The sequence below is a fragment of the Salvelinus alpinus genome, chromosome 6, assembly GCF_045679555.1.
Source record: "Salvelinus alpinus chromosome 6, SLU_Salpinus.1, whole genome shotgun sequence".
In the NCBI taxonomy this organism is placed as follows: domain Eukaryota; kingdom Metazoa; phylum Chordata; class Actinopteri; order Salmoniformes; family Salmonidae; genus Salvelinus; species Salvelinus alpinus.
This window is the reverse complement of record NC_092091.1, coordinates 31,675,910-31,696,349: the sequence shown is the minus strand read 5'-3', so window position 1 is coordinate 31,696,349 and position 20,440 is coordinate 31,675,910. Positions and strand designations below refer to the sequence as shown.

General features: G+C 42.4%; 1 protein-coding gene across 1 annotated transcript in view; it reads left to right on the top strand.

Annotated features, from left to right (window-relative positions):
* The first annotated feature begins 778 nt into the window (after positions 1 to 778).
* LOC139578560 (protein furry homolog-like) overlaps positions 779 to 20,440 on the top strand; it is a 91,009-nt gene continuing 71,347 nt past the window's right edge. Inside the window, exons 1-2 of the mRNA XM_071406337.1 lie at positions 779 to 943; positions 15,913 to 15,987. The gene's annotated coding sequence lies outside the window, so the exon portion shown is untranslated. The remainder of the gene's footprint in view (positions 944 to 15,912; positions 15,988 to 20,440) is intronic.

Here is a 20,440-nt window from a genome sequence, read left to right as displayed (position 1 = left end):
GGCGTCACGTGTACAGAAGCAGACCCAGTCCAAACGCATCAAAGCGTCAGGGGAGCAGGGGGATAGATAGCTGCCTAGTGGCTAATGCCGCGTTCACGTGCTAGTCGGAGCTAGGAAGCTCTGTAATGTCCAACTTGCTAACTGATTGACAGCAGCATGTGTACAGCTCAGCTACAACCAGTTAGCAAGTAGAACATTGCCGAGTTTCCTAGTTTCCGACTAGCACTTGAAATTTTACACTGCGGTAGCGTCAGTTTGAAAGCCCCTTACCACTCATTCTCAGGGACACCATCCAGTCAATGCAGAGAGACGTAAGATTGCCAGAGGCTGAAAAAATAAAACCATTGATACAATAGGTTTATACTAATCTTAAAATGCAAGACAAACTGCAAAATCGTTTACCAATGCCCGAATCTGTCAAAGAGGACAATATGGTGTAATTGCAGACCACAATTCGGGGTGTTTCTTGATGTGGGCGTTCCTTGATATCATAGATGATTTGTTAAAGTTGGAGGTTAGGATGACGAGGATAATTCACGTGGCAGGTTAGGAGGATAAAGGTTCAAGTTAGGAAAAGGGGTAGTCTTAGTTATAATGTTACATTTGTCAACAACTGATGTGCCCGACGCGAAATAAACGACCACGGATCAATGTCGAGCAACAATGGGAGTAACTTGACGTCAAGAAACGCCCTTAATTGTGATCTGCAATTACACCCTTCTCAAAGAGGAGGGTAGTTGCCATTGGACGAGTTTTAGGTCTTTGAAAGAAATGAACGTTCTAAAAAAAGAATGAAAGGAAAAGGGAGGTGGGGACATAGACAAATGTTGAAATATAATTTATGCGAGCCCGGCGAAGCTTCACTGTTGGAAAAAGCTAAACTAGTTTAGCATGCCAAAGGAGTTGGATTGCTAGGAAACAAGCTAAGCGCACTTTAAAAGAGGTAAGCTCGGCCGAGATTTGAAATACTCGGTCCCACCACAGCTAGCTAGCTAGGCAGTTCAGGTTAGCAAGCTAATTTATGAGTAGCTAACGTTTCGTACAAATTGGTTAGTTAACGAATTGCTTCGATAACAACTAGCAGCCGTTAACTAACCGTTTGTCTGCCATATGTTGCAGTTAGTTAGTTGGCTAAAGCGCACCCACGTTGCTAGTTAGCTCACGTTAGCCCAGTTAACTAGCTTACGCTAGCTAGAAGCTATTTATTTTCTAGGTAAGTTAGCTACATAGACACAGATAGAACAATGAGCTATGAGGGTTAGTTATACAAATCTTTGCCATAACCTTAGTTAGCCATGTTGTCAGGATTTTGGCAAGCACCAGAAATACTTGAATGAGTATACTACAGTTGTCAGCAAGCTAGTTATGGTGTCAGGAACAAATTCCACGCTAGCTAACATTAACCAACCAAGCTAACCGTTAGCTACGATGCAATATAGAAGACGCAGCACAATGATAATGCTGGTACAGTAGCAAGTTCGCTGTTAGTATATTATGTAACGTTAGTTATAGCGAACTATAACCCCCTGTTTCTTTTGTTTTGCCTCCGTCCATCCGTTGATTTACGTCCGGTAAATTGTTCCTGACACAATGTATTGGCAATTTGACTGGCAAGAATAAGTAATAAGTTACTAGCTAGGATACAACTAATGTTTCAGGATAATCAGCAAATATCCATATACACTTGTTATTATACAGCTCAATCTTACTTCGGGAACGCCTTTACTTTGTAATGCCAATATACCCCAAAATTGTATTCAATGTTAGTTGTGTATGCCTAGGCCTGTAGCCCAACAACAAGGAATATCATTCTCTCCCCCAAAGATTGCATTCTCTATAAATATCATTGCTGGGTGATTTCTCACTCTACCTTGATGTATAGGTGCTAGATATAAAGTTAACCTCCAATCAGAACTGTAATAGCTAACATTCTGTAATTGCTACTGGGCACTCTTTCTTCCAAGTGTGTAATTACAGAAACAGCCAAGTTTCATTTGTCCTGTTTAGCAGCTGTTTTTGTCCCCCTCTTAAATTGGGCCACATCCAGACTGGCATGGGAACCAAACATCAGTGTCTGTGAAAACGTTTGGCAGTGTACACACTGCACAGTAAAGATCAATCATAATAGGGTCGCCTGTCAGCTGCCACTGTCTTCTGGTGTGTTTGTACGGGGGAATAGTTGTGTTTCATGTCTAACATTCTTAGAACTTTCTGCTCTGTTGAGTGCAACAGACAGACAATGGGGAGTTTGTTCTTGTTTTCTGGAGGCAAGCACTGAAATGGGAACACAGACACACAGAGGAATCTGGTCAATTTGCAATGAGCCTGGAGGTGGAGAGGGCTGAACTATTTCAGACGTAGCCTGTGGACCCCGAGGCCTTTACAATGCACTTCTCATCTGGAGAAAAGTTTGTCTGTGTCACTCCCACATGGGTGTTGTACAAGCTCTGAATAATCAGTAACCACTTAATTCAAGGACTGGTGCTCTTTCATTGTTGAATAACAGGCCACATCTTACATAACTTATAATGCTGATGCATCATAATGGGTTAGAATTTATTATTTTTATTAAAAAAACATCACTAGATTGTCATAGTCAGGACAGGAGGCTGTTAGATTTTCCTAGGATTAGTGGCAGTCTGGTTTGTTGTGGTGACTTTTTAAAGTGAGTGTAAGGTACAGTGAGGGCCCTGTCTTCCCCATCCCATACATGTCTCTCTCTGTGTGGTTGACTCATACTCCCGGCCTCACCCTGCAAGGATAAGCATCTGATGGCAGTACAGGTGTGTGATTGCACTGTACACAGACACACACACTGGGTCTATGTGCATAGGAACAGCAGGGAATCCCTCTAGATTGCAGAGGGACATCTATCTGCAATTATCCGGGGCATAATTCCAGGGAATGAGTGTTTTTGGTTTAATCTGGTAAGACATTAATGGCATTGAGTGTAGGGATGAAAGGCCAGGCTCACTAAGAATGGCCCTGACTAAGCATCCCTGGCTCCCCTTTGCAAGGAGTTAATTTTGCAGCTTGTCCTCATTTATTTGCGCTGTTATCAAAATAGTTTCTCTCATACACCCAACATGTGACCATCATGACACGTTTGTGAAGAAACATTTTCCTCTGAAATCTCTCTATGAGGTTGTGCAGGTATTCATGGACTGAAAACAGAAGTACTGTGTTCTCTTTTCATACCAGCATTATGTCATGTCTGTATAATTCCGATCAATACGACTTGATTGTTGCTAAGGATTTGCACACACATCAGGTACATGGAATGAACAATGTTAATACCTTGGTACAATTGAGCAAGGTCTCTCAAATTTCAAGGTGGCATGATGTTTTTAACATTTTAACATTTAAGTCATTTAGCAGACGCTCTTATCCAGAGCGACTTACAAATTGGTGCATTCACCTTATGATATCCAGTGGAACAACCACTTTACAATAGTGCATCTAACTCTTTTAAGGGGGGGGGGGGTTAGAAGGATTACTTTATCCTATCCTAGGTATTCCTTAAAGAGGTGGGGTTTCAGGTGTCTCCGGAAGGTGGTGATTGACTCCGCTGAAGCTAATGTTTTTGAAGGCAACTAAGAGCTGGCCTCTGGTTGAATGGTTCTCTTGTCAGGCCATGGGCTTGTCTCCTCTCAGGATGAGACAGAGGAGGGCCATGGATCACTTATCACTGGAGTGTGGTGGTTAGATTTACAGGAGCCAAATAATAACTGTGCAGTAAAGAGCATTTCACTTCTTATTGAGCCCGGTGTCTCACTGTTTCTCCTGTCCCATCAGACTGACACTGTTGTCCTTCACCCTCTCTTACTGCTTTGTCCCTGTACTGACCAACTGACTGACACTTTTTGCGCCTCTGCCATCTGGTTAACAAATATATGATGCTTACCATTATTTACCTACAGGGCTGCACAAATATCTTGCCTTGCTTCTGAACTCTCTGTATCTGACTGACCTATGACCTCTCAACAGTTCATCTACTGCCTTATCAAGAGAACTTAAAGGAAACCTGGATTTAGAGTGTGAACTACATCCGGCTGTATTCTTATTACCAGCTGAATTACAGCCTGTATTTGCTTGCCTGGTGACTGTGATGCTGGATCTCTTGCCAAATGATCTACTAAACCTAACTGAAAAGGTTGGAGGCATGACTGTGTTTGCTTGGAGCTAAATCATTAATCTGAACTGCTGCAGTGGGTATCCACCGGCAATAATGAAGAGCATGTTAAACTGAAAGGTCATGCAAGTTACTGTTTAAATAGCTGTTCTTCATCCGACAAGCCCCCCCCCTTCTTGAGTCATAGTGATCCTAAAATGAGAGAGATCCTTTCTCTTTGGATTCAAAGGCTGTGTTCTGTAATACACAGAAATGTGGGGTAAGTTCAGCTAGAAATAGCCTATAATTGGACCTTGCTGAGGCAGATTATTTTTGGGTCGGGAGAACTGGTTTGGAGCAGGATAATTAATGTTTGGGACTGACTTCACCAAAGAAACCACCCTGTCCTTGGCCCAAGGAAAGCCAACTCTGTACCTCTCTCACACCTCATACAGTGTGTTTGGATTGGAACTTTCAGGGATGTGTACTAGGCTTCACATACCTCTATTTTTAGAAAGCACACTATTTGTGAGGAAGAGCTTTTAAAACATGCAAATAAGGGGGTCCTGTTTGGGTGGTAGCATGAACTCCTTCTCTGTCAGAAGCTAGTGATGTTTCCGCTCCATAGGAATGTAGTAATTATGCCAGGGCAAAGCCTGTCATTTTAGTGCTGGTGAACCAGATGTACTTGGTTCTTCTTTGTCCCTTTTGCATTACCATTACAGAAATGGGTGTGGCTCCATGTGTAAAGCACAACACAGGCCTGTGTTTGGTACCTGGATGATGGGGGGGGGGGTAATAATAGTGAGACCTCACCCCAGTCATGACTGCACCAGTGGTGAGATCAAGATAATACAGTATATTCTCACTTGCAGATGAGATCAGCATCCTGTCTGACCTAGAAAACCCTGGCGGAATTTCAGTTTCACTTAACCATTGATCAGGTTGGTGCTGCATACTGTGGTGCCCTTTGTTGTCCAGGCTTCTTACTCTCACCCCACGACAATGTCTATTTCAGCACGTCTGTCACAACCGGTCATAGTGTGTAGGTAGGCCTAGTTACGTAAATGTCGTCAATGTTATTATTTCCAAGCTGCAAAATGCATGAGTGCAACTCTGTACTTCTGCTGCTTGTCATGGGTCTATATATAGATGGCAGGGGTTTCGTTAGCTGCCTTTTGGACCCCAAATAAATGCATAACTGATTAAATTGGCGCTGATCAATTGTCCGGGAGAAGGGAGAGAGAAAAAATCCCTTTGCGATAAAATGCATTTTGGCTTATTCATTGATTGAAATAGCCTACCAGTCGATGTATGTCGAGAGCTGCTAATACAGCTCAAATAGCTGTTTTAATGAAGCTGGACTGAAACGTGCTTTTATAAGCACAATCATTGCGCAACAATACATTTTTAAAAATGTCACGATTTAAAGAAAGCTACTTTTATTTCTCAACTGGTAATTGAAGCGCGCTTCCAATTCGCCATTCAAGTGCATAGGCAACTAGGCAGGCTTCAGCGCGTCACACACCACTTTGCAATGAGCTGGAGGCAGCATGGATTTGAAAACATTTACGTACTTGTTTGAAGCTTGAACGCTTTACTACATACTGGGGCATGTCTTACCTTGCTTCAAAGTAGCCTATTCTTTTATAAAGACGTGCCAATGTGCCATTGAAACCAGTAGCCTTTTTCTCTCATGCTCTATTTGTTTTCAAATCAACTTTTCATTGTCCAGTAGTCAAAGGCACAATCCTAGTCATATTAGCAACCCATGCTAATTGTTGCATATTTTAAATCTCCCCTCTTATTAAATTTCTAATGGATATTTTCATCGGTCACATGAAACTGCTCACAATGGCGTTTTACGCTAGTTTCATTATGGAACAAACATTCACACGTATCCTGCTGGCTTGTGCGCTTATTTATTTATTTACCTTTATTTAACCAGGCAAGTCAGTTATGAACAAATTCTTATTTTCAATGACGGCTTAGGAACAATGGGTTAACTGCCTTGTTCAGGGGCAGAACGACAGATTTTGTACCTTGTCAGCTCGGGGATTCGATCTTGCAACTTTTTGGTTACTAGTCCAACACTCTAACCACTGGGCTACACTGCCGCCCAGCTTATAATGTGAATAAATAGTTTGTTATGTTAAATGTTGCATGAGCCTCATTTGCTTTTTACTTGTTTATTTTTATGTAGTCTAGGCCTAATGGTTGTATGAAATTGGGATTTATCGTCCCACAGCTGTCCTAGAGTCTGGAATAGGCTACTTCTTTCTCGCGCAGAACGACAAGCTGCCCAATGGAGTAGGCAAACGTTTCTAATATGGGTGATAGTAGATTGACATGCAGTGCATTCGTAAAGTATTCAGACCCCTTTGTCCACATTTTGTTATGTTACGTTACAGCCTTATTCTAAAATGGATGAAATATATATTTTCTTTATCAATCTTCACACTACCCCAACTTGAGATGCATTTTAAGGCAATGGATGAGAAAGTTAACTGATCATTTCCAAACGTTTAGGTCAGTTACATGCTGCTGCTTTGCGATCCATTAACGCAAAGGTTGCATTTAAATGGGCTACGTTTTACTGATGCATTTGGCAATATTCAATTCATAGGCACAAAACATATAAACCAAAGCATTCACTGTGAACGTTGATAGGCTACATGTAGTCCATTCATATATAAACTCAGCAGAAAAATAAACATCAGCTGTGTTTTTTTTTCCGGAAACCTAACATGTGTAAATATTTGTATGAACATAAGATTCAACAACTGAGACAAACTGAACAAGTTCCACAGACATGTGACTAACAGAAATGGAATAATGTGTCCCTGAACAAAGGGGGGGGGGGTCAAAATCAAAAGTAACAGTCAGTATCTGGTGTGGCCACCAGCTGCATTAAGTACTACAGTGCACCTGGACTGCACCAGATTGACAGTTCTTGCTGTGAGATGTTACCCCACTCTTCCACCAAGGCACCTGCAAGTTACCGGACATTTCTGGGGGGAATTGCCCTAGCTCTCACCCTCCGATCCAACAGGTCCCAGACGTGCTCAATGGGATTGAGATCCGGACTCTTCGCTGGCTATGACAGAACACTGACATTCCTGTCATGCAGGAAATCACGCATAGAACGAGCAGTGTGGCTGGTGGCATTGGCATGCTGGAGGGTCATGTCAGGATGAGCCTGCAGGAAGGGTACCACATGAGGGAGGAGGATGTCTTCCCTGTAACGCACTGCGTTGAGATTGCCTGCCATGACAACAAGCTCAGTCCGATGATGCTGTGACGCATCGCACCAGACCATGACAGACCCTCCACCTCCAAATCGATCCCGCTCCAGAGTACAGGCCTCGGTGTAACACTCATTCCGTCGACGATAAATGCGAATCCGACCATCACCCCTGGTGAGACAAAACCGCAACTCGTCAGTGAAGAACACTTTTTACCAGTCCTGTCTGGTCCAGCAACGGTGGGTTTGTGTCCACAGGCAATGTTGTTGCCGGTGATGTCTGGTGAGGACCTGCCTTACAACAGGCCTACGAGCCCTCAGTCCAACCTCTCTCAGCCTTTTGCGGACAGTCTGAGCACTGATGGAGGGATTGTGCGTTCCTGGTGTAACTCGGGCAGTTGTTGTTGCCGTCCTGTACCTGTCCCGCAGGTGTGATGTTCGGATGTACCGATCCTGTGCAGGTGTTACACGTGGTCTGCCACTGCAAGGACGATCAGCTGTCCATCCTGTCTCCCTGTAGCGCTGTCTTCGGCGTCTCACAGTACGGACATTGCAATTTATTGCCCTGGCCACATCTGCAGTCCTCATGCCTCCTTGTAGCATGTCTAAGTTACATTCACACAGATGAGCAGGGACCCTGGGCATCTTTCTTTTGGTGTTTTTCAGAGTCAGTTGAAAGGCCTCTTTAGTGTCCTACGTTTTCATAACTGTGACCTTAATTGCCTACCGTCTGTAAGCTGTTAGTGTCTTAACGACCGTTCCACAGGTGCATGTTCATTAATTGTTTATGGTTCACTGAACAAGCATGGTGAACAGTGTTTGAACCCTTTACAATGAAGATCTGTGAAGTTATTTGGATTTTTACGAATTATCTTTGAAAGACACGGTCCTGAAAAAGAGACGTTTATTTTTTTTACTGAGTTTAGTTTATGCTCGAGTTGATACATTTTTCTTGCACACCTGTCAAAAAAACAGTTTTTTCTGAATGGAAATGTTACACTCCTGCAATGTAAAAATTACTGACATGGCAGACTCGGACGGGACAAAAATGATGTTTTGTGCTCATGCACATAATTACATTACCCGACTAATCCCAGTAAAAAAAAAAAGAATCCCGTCCAAATAGGGAACAATAGGACCTGACCTATAGCATATTATAATCCCATCAATACATTGGATATAACAAACTGAACACCGTAACACGTCAGCACAATGGATGCAGAGGACGTGACAACTCGAAACGGGGGAATATTTACAGGTTGCTCATGAGGTAAAGGGAAAGTCAGATGTGTGGAATAAATGTGACCTAGTTGTTGAAAATACTGGAGATCAAGAAAAATAAGTTAAGGCACAAGCACTGCGTGCATATTGTGTGTGCCGAACAGGTGCTTTATTCTGCAGATTACAATATCATTTTTCGGACCTTTTGGAACAATGTAAACAACACTAAATAAAGTATACGCGTACAGAGTAAACTTTTTGATTTTTTTTGTTAAGCCTTTATTACAGTAAAGACTAAAAAGTCGCATTTGTTCGTGAATGCAATTTCCGAAATGGAACGGTTCATTTATTGTTTAAGCTATTTATTCAAGGCTCGCTTTATTTCATTTTAAAACTAAAATGCTTGATTTGCATTTCAAATCATGAATGACGCATATTCTGCGTGATGACATGAACAAATGATTTGATTGATACAGTGGCTTATAGGCCTATATTTAAACTTCTAAGTAAGTTACTGTATTAAGACTAGTGAAGCACCAATATGACATTTTTGGCTGGTACTGATATCCGATTTTATTAATTTTTTCCCCCTTGCCAGAAAAACGATACTGATAACCAATTATTACAAAAAAAAATGTGCGTTCTTTTAAGCGTTCTAGTACAGTTAAATAGTTACACACACACATGGATGCAGGGGTCTAAGGCACTGCATCTCAGTGCCTGGGATGCACTACAGTCCCTGGTTTGAATCCAGGCTGTATCACATCTGGCCGTGATTGGGAGTCCCATAGGGCGGCGCACAATTGGCCAGGTTTGGCCGGGGTAGGCCGTCATTGTAAATAAGAATTTGTTCTTAACTGATTTCACGAGTTAAATAAAGATTACACACTAGAGGTCGACCGATTTTATGATTTTTCAACGCCGATACCGATTATTGGAGGACAAAAAAAGCCGATACCGATTAATCGGCCGATTGGGAGGATTTATTTTTTATTTTTAATAATGACAATTGCAACAATACTCAATGAACACTTTTATTTTAACTTAATATAATACATAAATAAAATCAATTTAGTCTCATAACATGAGAACATATGTTAAAACGAACCACCAGCTTTCATGGGTCTTCAATATTCCCAGTTAAGAAGTTTTAGGTTGTAGTGCAGAAAGCAGAGCTTGTCTGCATGGTCCCCTGTCAGTCTGCTCCTCCACGAAACACTGACCTTATTTTAAGTAGATCAAGACATTCTCTATGGAAGACATGAACGGTAAAATAACGAAGGAACCCCTTTCAAGTTCAGCCGCAAGTTATTACAGGAATTATAACGCGTTGACTATTTCTCTCTAAACCATATACCTTTGACTAATCCGGAAACTATCACCTCGAAACAAAACATTTATTCCGTTCTGTATTTTATCTAACGGGTGGCATCCATGAGTCTAAATATTCCTGTTACATTGCACAACCTTCAATGTTATGTCATAATTACGTAAAATTCTGACAAATTAGTTTGCAAAGAGCCAGGCGGCCCAAACTGTTGCATATATCCTGACTCTGCGTGCAATGAACGCAAGAGAAATGACACAATTTCACCTGGTTAATATTGCCTGCTAACCTGGATTTCTTTTAGCTAAATATGCAGGTTTAAAAATATATACAGTGGGGAGAACAAGTATTTGATACACTGCCGATTTTGCAGGTTTTCCTACTTACAAAGCATGTAGAGGTCTGTAATTTTTATCATAGGTACACTTCAACTATGAGAGACGGAATCTAAAACAAAAATCCAGAAAATCACATTGTATGATTTTTAAGTAATTAATTTGCATTTTATTGCATGACATAAGTATTTGATCACCTACCAACCAGTAAGAATTCCGGCTCTCACAGACCTGTTAGTTTTTCTTTAAGAAGCCCTCCTGTTCTCCACTCATTACCTGTATTAACTGCACCTGTTTGAACTCGTTACCTGTATAAAAGACACCTGTCCACACACTCAATCAAACAGACTCCAACCTCTCCACAATGGCCAAGACCAGAGAGCTGTGTAAGGACATCAGGGATAAATTGTAGACCTGTACAAGGCTGGGATGGGCTACAGGACAATAGCCAAGCAGCTTGGTGAGAAGGCAACAACTGTTGGCACAATTATTAGAAAATGGAAGAAGTTCAAGATGACGGTCAATCACCCTCGGTCTGGGGCTCCATGCAAGATCTCACCTCGTGGGGCATCAATGATCATGAGGAATGTGAGGGATCAGCCCAGAACTACACGGCAGGACCTGGTCAATGACCTGAAGAGAGCTGGGACCACAGTCTCAAAGAAAACCATTAGTAACACACTACGCCGTCATGGATTAAAATCCTGCAGCGCACGCAAGGTCCCCCTGCTCAAGCCAGCGCATGTCCAGGCCCGTCTGAAGTTTGCCAATGACCATCTGGATGATCCAGAGGAGGAATGGGAGAAGGTCATGTGGTCTGATGAGACAAAAATAGAGCTTTTTGGTCTAAACTCCACTCGCCGTGTTTGGAGGAAGAAGAAGGATGAGTACAACCCCAAGAACACCATCCCAACCGTGAAGCATGGAGGTGGAAACATCATTCTTTGGGGATGCTTTTCTGCAAAGGGGACAGGACAACTGCACCGTATTGAGGAGAGGATGGATGGGGCCATGTATCGCGAGATCTTGACCAACAACCTCCTTCCCTCAGTAAGAGCATTGAAGATGGGTCGTGGCTGGGTCTTCCAGCATGACAACGACCCGAAACACACAGCCAGGGCAACTAAGGAGTGGCTCCGTAAGAAGCATCTCAAGGTCCTGGAGTGGCCTAGCCAGTCTCCAGACCTGAACCCAATAGAAAATCTTTGGAGGGAGCCGAAAGTCCGTATTGCCCAGCGACAGCCCCGAAACCTGAAGGATCTGGAGAAGGTCTGTATGGAGGAGTGGGCCAAAATCCCTGCTGCAGTGTGTGCAAACCTGGTCAAGAACTACAGGAAACGTATGATCTCTGTAATTGCAAACTAAGGTTTCTGTACCAAATATTAAGTTCTGCTTTTCTGATGTATCAAATACTTATGTCATGCAATAAAATGCCAATTAATTACTTAAAAATCATACAATGTGATTTTCTGGATTTTTGTTTTAGATTCCTTCTCTCACAGTTGAAGTGTACCTATGATAAAAATTACAGACCTCTACATGCTTTGTAAGTAGGAAAACCTGCAAAATCGTCAGTGTATCAAATACTTGTTCTCCCCACTGTACTTGTGTATTGATTTTAAGAAAGGCATTGATGTTTATGGTTAAGTACACATTGGAGCAATGACAGTCATTGATTGTTTTTTATAAGATAAGTTTAATGCTAGCTAGCAACTTACCTTAGCTTACTGCATTCGCGTAACAGGCAGGCTCCTCGTGGAGTGCAATATAATCAGGTGTTAGAGCATTGGACTAGTTAACTGTAAGGTTGCAAGATTGGATCCCCCGAGCTGAACGAGGCAGAACGTTCCTAGGCGGTCATTGAAAATAAGAATGTGTTCTTAACTGACTTGCCTAGTTAAATAAAGGTGTAATTAAAAAAAATATATATAAATAAATCGGCCCTAATTAATCGGCCATTCCGATTTAATCGGTCGACCTCTATTGCACACACACACACCACACTGTCCAAAAAGTTATTTTGTTGGCATTTACGCATGTCCCCATTAACAGTAAAACATAATCAAAACCTATTTCTTTCACTTACTTGCTGTGCTGTTTCGTTGTTCAGTCGTTTCGTTCTCAACCAGGGTTTCTATGGAACGCCGTTTTGGTCTTTGCGTGTCAAATAAGCTTGTTGACCAATCAGGACCTGAATATGACTGCATGTCACATAATAATTTAACGCGTTCATACATTTTTTTCCGTAGTTATTACACATTGATTACACTCTCTCGTATTTCATATGTCACAACGATTCATCGATACGTATGCTATGATGCTGGTCAAGTTGTCTCGCGCAACAGTGCTGGTCATAAAAAAATGTTTATTCTAAAGCTAGCTAGCTCATGGATGCAAACAATGTTCTTCCCCAAAAGCATAGCAAAACAACAACTGTTTCAGTAGCTATAGCTAGCTAGCTAATTATATAGCTAGGTGTCATCTAAAATAACCCTAATTTATAAGACAGTTCTTATTTGATTAATGGTGGTTGGACCCATCTATGTGAAGCTAGCCACAATAACGATTAGCCAAAATAAGGGACTTTGCAGTTAGCCTTCAAAATAAAAGTATGGCTTAATTCTACTATTTGTATGAATTTGCATCAAATTCAAAGAGGTACTTTTATTTTGAAGGCAAACTCCAAATTCCGCTATTGTACCTAATCCTTATTGTGGCTACATTTAAGTCATTTAGCAGACGCTCTTATCCAGAGCAACTTACAAATTGGTGCATTCACCTTATGATATCCAGTGGAACAACCACTTTACAATAGTGCATCTAACTCTTTTAAGGGGGAGGGGGGGGTTAGGAGGATTACTTTATCCTATCCTAGGTATTCCTTAAAGAGGTGGGGTTTCAGGTGTCTCCGGAAGGTGGTGATTGACTCCGCTGACCTGGCGTCGTGAGGGAGTTTGTTCCACCATTGGGGTGCCAGAGCAGCGAACAGTTTTGACTGGGCTGAGCGGGAACTGTACTTCCTCAGAGGTAGGGAGGCGAGCAGGCCAGAGGTGGATGAACGCAGTGCCCTTGTTTGGGTGTAGGGCCTGATCAGAGCCTGAAGGTACGGAGGTGCCGTTCCCCTCACAGCTCCGTAGGCAAGCACCATGGTCTTGTAGCGGATGCGAGCTTCAACTGGAAGCCAGTGGAGAGAGCGGAGGAGCGGGGTGACGTGAGAGAACTTGGGAAGGTTGAACACCAGACGGGCTGCGGCGTTCTGGATGAGTTGTAGGGCCGGCTAGCTTCACAACCCGGGCAGGTCGAGCCTCACTAGCCAGATGAAGCTAGCTGGCTGCTTGTAACGTTAGCTTTGGGCAACAGGGTTAAGTAGCTGGCTAGCTATTTATTTTCATGAACTGAAGTTCAATTTCAATAGGTGAACAACAAGTGGCAACCTAGCTAATACTTACTCAAGGATTCCTAAATCATTGCTAAGAATAATGAAAATTACTGCAGTTTCTACAGGTCATTGTAGCTAGCTACCCCGGAAGTTGCGGTCAAACAAATGATGCTTTATTACTGTATTGTAAACACATCATTCGTGGCCTGTGTTTGCAGACTTTTTTTGTACAGCTTTGACAGTGCTACTGTATCGTTTTTGACACGCAAAGACTCAAATGGCATTCCATAGTATCTATGTCGTGAAGCTAATAGCAGTGACGCTATTACTGTGTAACTCCGGTAGGGCAACATCTGAAAAATAGCACACTTGGTAGTGTATACCAGTGCTCGACCAGTCGGCGAAAGCCAACATCACCCACGACAGGGAACGGTTGATTGTCAAGGGCAATGAATTCCATTCTCTTGGCTTTAATTGATTTCGCCTTTGAGTTGTCTCGCTGAAATTCTTACTCTTTCAAATGACTGCTCGATCCACACAGCAGACGTTGTGGGCTAGGTTAGGAATGCTGTGTTGTGCAAATTTTTATGTGGTGTAATTACATCATGTACCTACGTTATATAGGTATGCACGTCAGCTTTGACATCGGTTTTGCACATCGGCATTAAACTAGACATCGGCCGATACCGATGTTGGCATTTTTTGTTAATATCAGCCGATTCCGATATGTTCACTTAAAAATATATATATATTTTTTTATATTGTGCATTCCTAATTAAGACTATGTAGGATGTGCTCTTAGACCTACAGCGCGATGGTGGTTATAAAGGGTGCTGTACTAAGCCTACTAATGATAACATATTATCATAATTATGAGAAAGATAAAGGAGCATCATTATAAATATAATTTCTGATAATTTGGAACAGTGTAAAGCCTTTATTACAGCAAAGAAAAGATGTTAAAAAAAAACAGCCGAATTTGTGAAACTGTTTACTTGACATGTTACGTGAGGTTTGTTGCTGACGGAATCAGTAGGCTATTAAACAACCGGCAACAGAAGCAGGTTCTGTCTTATTTCTATAGATATATTGATTTATAAAGCCAGGCACATCTAACAGTTAGGCTATTGATTATAAACCTGATTTTAAGTTTTGGTTTCCTCACTTTTCTTAGACAAGGCAAGGGCTGCTTTCTCATATCCCAGCTCTGCTGCTGCTTCCGGGGCATTGTTCTAAAAACCGATAGGCTGGGTAACTTTGCTATTGTGCACATAGCATCATGGTCTAGGAAAAGGCACCAAATTCAACAGCACACTGATGTGTTTTAGAACCGTGGACAGCGACCACTCTCCAATGAGGGAGAAAGCGCATTTGTTATAAAATAATATTTTGTATTAGTGTCACACCATTGTTATTATGTAATATAACCATATTCATTTTCAGTAGCACCTGTCTCAGAAGCACCGGTCTGATGGACTTTGCCATTCCCACGGCCTCCACAATGGTTCAGTCCACTCAGCGCGAATCACACCGGTATCTTGTACACCATGAGAGAGAGAGAGAGATTTTTGTTGTTGTTGTTGTAAAGTCAACCTTACATGAGAGGTTCATCTTTAATTTTATCTCTACTTTTCTTACAAAAAGTAGGGCAGTATATGTTAGAAATATCTAAACTTAGATTTTGGAAGGCTTAACAGGTGCACTTACCCTAATCTGTTACTCCCCAACCCAGTGAGGTAAAAAGGGCCTTTATGGTCTTATTCTCTGCTCCACTTGTTCTGTCTGGTCTGGTAACACACCTTTCCGGTGTTGCGGTCTGAGCTGTAACAGGAAGTTAATCTATTATTCACAGGTCTGTCAGTGTGTGTGTGAAGCATTTTGTCTGTGCATTTTGGAGAAAGATGCCTCATTCCACTGTGAGTGTGTGTGAATGAGTTTGTTTTGCTGCCTTTTTAAATACTGATGTGCTGTGGAGTTAGAGGTGTTCTGACCGTTTCCATTTAACGTCTGATCAATGGAAACAGGATGTACCTGAGCTCAATTTCAAGTCTCATAGCAAAGGGTCTGAATACTTATGTAAATAGGGTATTTCTGTTTTGTATTAATACATTTGCAACAATTTCTAAACCTGTGTTCTCTTTGTCGTTTTGGGGTATAGATTGTTAAGTTTTCCTCAATGTGGAAAAAGTCTAGGGGTCTGAATACTTTCCGAATGCACCGTATAGGAGGTTGTTACAGGATGCATCTCTGTGGGTGATTGACTGGTGTGGTAACTAATTGAATTATTTGTTTCAGAGTCTTGTGCACTGACATCGTTGGGACCTCTCCTTCCTGACTGCCCCAGTACAGCCACTGCTCTATGGCCTTAAGGTACGTAACGTTACACAGGTTTAGCAGGAGCTGTTTGCACTGTGATGTTCTTACATGGCTGTTACAGCAGCTCAGAGCAAAGCAGTGTGGGAACTGGGAAAGATTATTATGGCCGAAATAATAATTTTATTTGTTTAAATATTCCTTTAATTCTCTGGGCTTTAAACACTATATTAGGAAGTGGCATAGATGTTTTGGGCACTTTGTTTGGCAGTCAGGCACTTGTCAATCTCACTGGCGGTGGTTTTGACTCTAGGCTGTGAACTATGTTGTGTTGTCTGTCAGCTGTATGACATGAGAAATGTCACCGCAGTCTGACACTGATACACTCTACCACCATTAGACAGAACACACAAAGAAAGAGTTCTGTTCTTTGTTTGTATCATTTCCTTTGTGTCGTATGAGTCTCTTTCTTGATAGATCACTGAAACTTGTTGAATGGTTCCTTTCGGGCAAAGTGTGCACTGCCGTGCTTGTCTGATAGCATGGAAACGCCAAGGTATGCAAAGGCACGTCTCTGCAGGACAGAGAGGAGCACGTTGGTTCCTGCAACATATCAATAGAATAGGTTTGACCTTTAGATTGCACTCTTTTATTGGTTCTTGAGCAAGCAGTAATGTAGCAGAGCTGGAATGGAGCTGTTTGGTTCTGTTCACTTTAATCTACCAGTTTTATAGTGCTGTGCAACACTCTGGCCTCTAGCTGGTAATTTGAAGCCCTCTTGTTAGTTATGAGTGGTGATTGGCCAAGACCGAAACGTGTGTGATTGTGACCCGGGGGCTGGTTAAGTGACATTCTCACGTTCCCCAGCAATGACAACCATGTTGCCTATGGGCGGACCTTACAACTATCTCAGGAGAGGCAACATGGCGACTGCCTGGTTTCAATGACCCCCCCCCCCCTGTATTCAGATCTATGAAAGATCTGGATATTTGGAGGCAATGATGGATGAAGCGAAGCTCCGTCGTCCTTTCAGACCTGTGAAAAACTGAAGGGGGTATGTGAGAGCCAGGTGAAGGGGCAAGGCCAGAGGCATTGGAGAAGTGTTGCAGGAAGTGATTCACTGCTGAGACAGGCATCAAAGGTGTGTCATGTCAGACCATGTTTGCTGACTGCGGAAAGCTCCTTTTATCAACTCCTGTAGTGTTTGTCCAGACCACGGGAGGGCGTACAGCAACTGTCCTTACCCAACCTACTCCAGCTGTTGTTTGGGATCAGGTCAGGTGGATTAGCTGGCTGGGTTTCTGTCACGTGGAGGGAGCACAGCTCCGTTCTCACATAACAGGAGGGTCATCCTCAGTACTCCACTCAGTGAATGACCTTGTGTCTATCTGCGAGTGTAGCCAAGTGTTTGGGCGCTGTACAATCTGAGACAGCCCAGCCCGGCCCGGCAGTTTTCCTGTTTTTCTCAGGCGTGAAAGCAGGCCTGAGTAGCGTCGGGGCGGTATCCAGTGAGGCGTAGGAACCCTTGCGCATTGTTCCCTGAGTTTCCTCTCTCACATTCCCCGGGGCTGACTGGGATCTGGGCCTCCTGCACTGGGCTATTGTTTTAACCTGGCAGCAGCACTGACCTGGCCCCTCCACACTGCAGCCACCTCCACTGGCCATTGTACTGCCCTGGTCCAGTGATGACGATCTCACTGATCATTTGGCTTTCTCACTCTCTCTAGGCCTAACTAGCTTCTTTCTCTCTCTCTCTCTTCCAATCCTCTACTCAGCTCAGCCGGTCTCTCTTTCGCTCAATCTTTCAACTATTCATCTGTTATTTTGATCTGTTTTCTGTCAGATTCATTTTGGTTTGTTTTACATACACTGTGTACACAATTAGGAGCACTGATATTTCCATGACATAGACTGACTAGGTGAATTCAGGTGAAATCTATGATCCTTATTGTTGTCACTTGTTAAATCCACTTCAATCCATGTAGATGGACAGGAGGAGACAGATTAGAGGTATTTTTAAGCCTTGAGACATGGATTGTGTATCTGTGCCATTGACAGTGAATAGGCAAGACAAAAGATTTAAGTGCCTCTGAACGGGGTATGGTAGTAGGTGCCAGACACACCGGTTTGTGTCAAGAACTGCAACGTTGAGCGTGGAACACAGCAATTTCCCTGTCTATCAAGAATGGTCCACCACCCAAAGGCCATCCATCCAATTTGACACAACTGTGGGAAGCATTGGAGTCAACATGGGCCAGCATAGCATCCCTGTGGAACGCTTTCGATGCCTTGTAGAGTCCATGCCCCGACGAATTGAGGCTGTTCTGAGGGCAAAAGGGGTGCAACTAAACATTAGGAAGTTGTTCCTAATGTTTTGTCAACTCTGTGAACCTGCATTGGAAACACATAATCTAGATTAGAACAACAATGTACCAAAACGAAATTATCCCAATAATCCATGTCTCCCTCTGGCTCGGCCTTGGATGTAGGTTAATCTGCCAATATTTTCTGTGAAGATTGGGAGTTAAATTATTCTGTATACTATCACTTGGTTAGACTGAAATCAGTACTACTGTACATATCCCCTAGTCACACCAATGCAACATAGATATTGTGAAAGTCCAGGTCTGATGAACTTGCAGCATCATCTTGGTGATTTCATCATGTTTCTACTCCCTGAGCAAGGGACCCTCTTCTTAAAGGGAATAGACCGAGCCTTGAGTGAGCTCAGCGCAAAGGCTCCTTCATCAGCTCCTCTGCTCAATGCTTTTTGTGCTGGCAGTGCAGTCTACTGACTGGCCTCTGGAGGGCAGGGCTGCTGTAATGCTAGCTGCCTAAGACATCCCAGTACACACCACTCCTGTCCTTTATTTGGCTTGTATCCATACACTGCAGCTTTATTCTTACACAGCAAAAACAGTTATGTGGTTAGTACTGAATGTAACTGAAAAGTAAAATGTGAAGAACAAGACAAAGTGTTTTGGCTGACATTTTTGGATTCTTAAAAAAAACAAAAACTTTCTGTCGTGGGTGTGGGTGATTTGACAGAAAGCAGCTTTAGCACTCACACGGTGGGGTGGTACTGAAACCATTACACCACCTCAACTTGTTCTCACGCTGCACCAAAGGATGTGAGCACTTCCTCTTTACTTCCTACTGTGCCAGAACTCTAACCCAAGGCTCTGTCCTACTGAACACTAATACAGCTGACCTCAGTAAACCTGCATCAGTAGGCGCTATATTGCACAGCTCTCAAAACAGTAGCATTCAGATTATATGATACACAGAGCCATCTTTGTTCTATTTTAAGTTGTTTTACACAAGATGGGATGAGCTTCATCTGTCACAGCTGTTCTCAGATCAGGTTGGTAGAGGGCGCTCAGAGGGAGGTGTTCGTACTATTGGCTAAACTAAACCGCTCACAATAGGTGTGGTGATGACGAATCAGCAGAAAATGGACTTTCTTCATAATGACTCTCTAAATGGGCTACATCCATGTTGTGGCAATTCCTATTGAGTTAAACTGTTCTGTTTTGAATATCTATGCGATGCATGTATATTCAGTAACCTATAGAGCAAGTGTACTTTAATACTATTTGAGAAGGTCCAGTCACACACTTCCTAGGTGGCAAAGGTAGGAATGGATATTGTCTAGGGCTGGGAATTGCCAGGGAACTTCCGATACGATATTCTAACGATACTTAAGTGCCGATATGTATTGCGATTCTCACGATGCTATATCTATTGTGATTCGATATTGCAATTTGATGTTCCAAACATATTGCTCACTACTGTATATGTCTGCTGCAGAGGGACAAAGAGCATGAGAGAAAGGGTTTTGATCAGTCATGAAAATAAGTGCTGATGACATTGACTCACTATTTTAAAAAGATGGAGAACAAGCTTAGGAGGTAAAATACTGTAGTTTTTGTGCAGGTACAACCAACTAGTGCTAGCTAACACTACCAATACTTAGAAATCAATACTTAGATTAAGTATTGATATATTGTCCAAAATAATAGTGATATGGAATTATATAGATTCTGCTCATTTTGCCATGTCTTATGATTGTTCATATAATACCAGGGTTCGAACGGAGTTCGTGTAAGTAGAGCGTGTGCGAGACAATGGGATTGGAAAGTGTTAAGTGTAGGGTTGGCCTGTATCCAGATTTTCATAGCCTCACACCGTCCTTCTCGCTCACTGGGATTTACTGTATTACCAGTTTAGTACACAAGGGGGCGCTCCCTTCAAAATGCTAAAATGAATGCTAACAACATTAGCACAAGTAATAACTAATTTGCGTTAAGGCTCCTAGCTAAATATGCTAACGAGCACAAACGAAAATAAATGAATTGCAAAGACAGGCAATCCGGGCTTATAAAATTATACATATATAGGTAGGACCAGGTCTCTTAAAATATATTTTATGTCAATGAGGAAACTTGTATAAATAAGTTAAAAAATATATTTTAAAGTTGATGATTTTTGTTAGTTTGGACCTTTTACA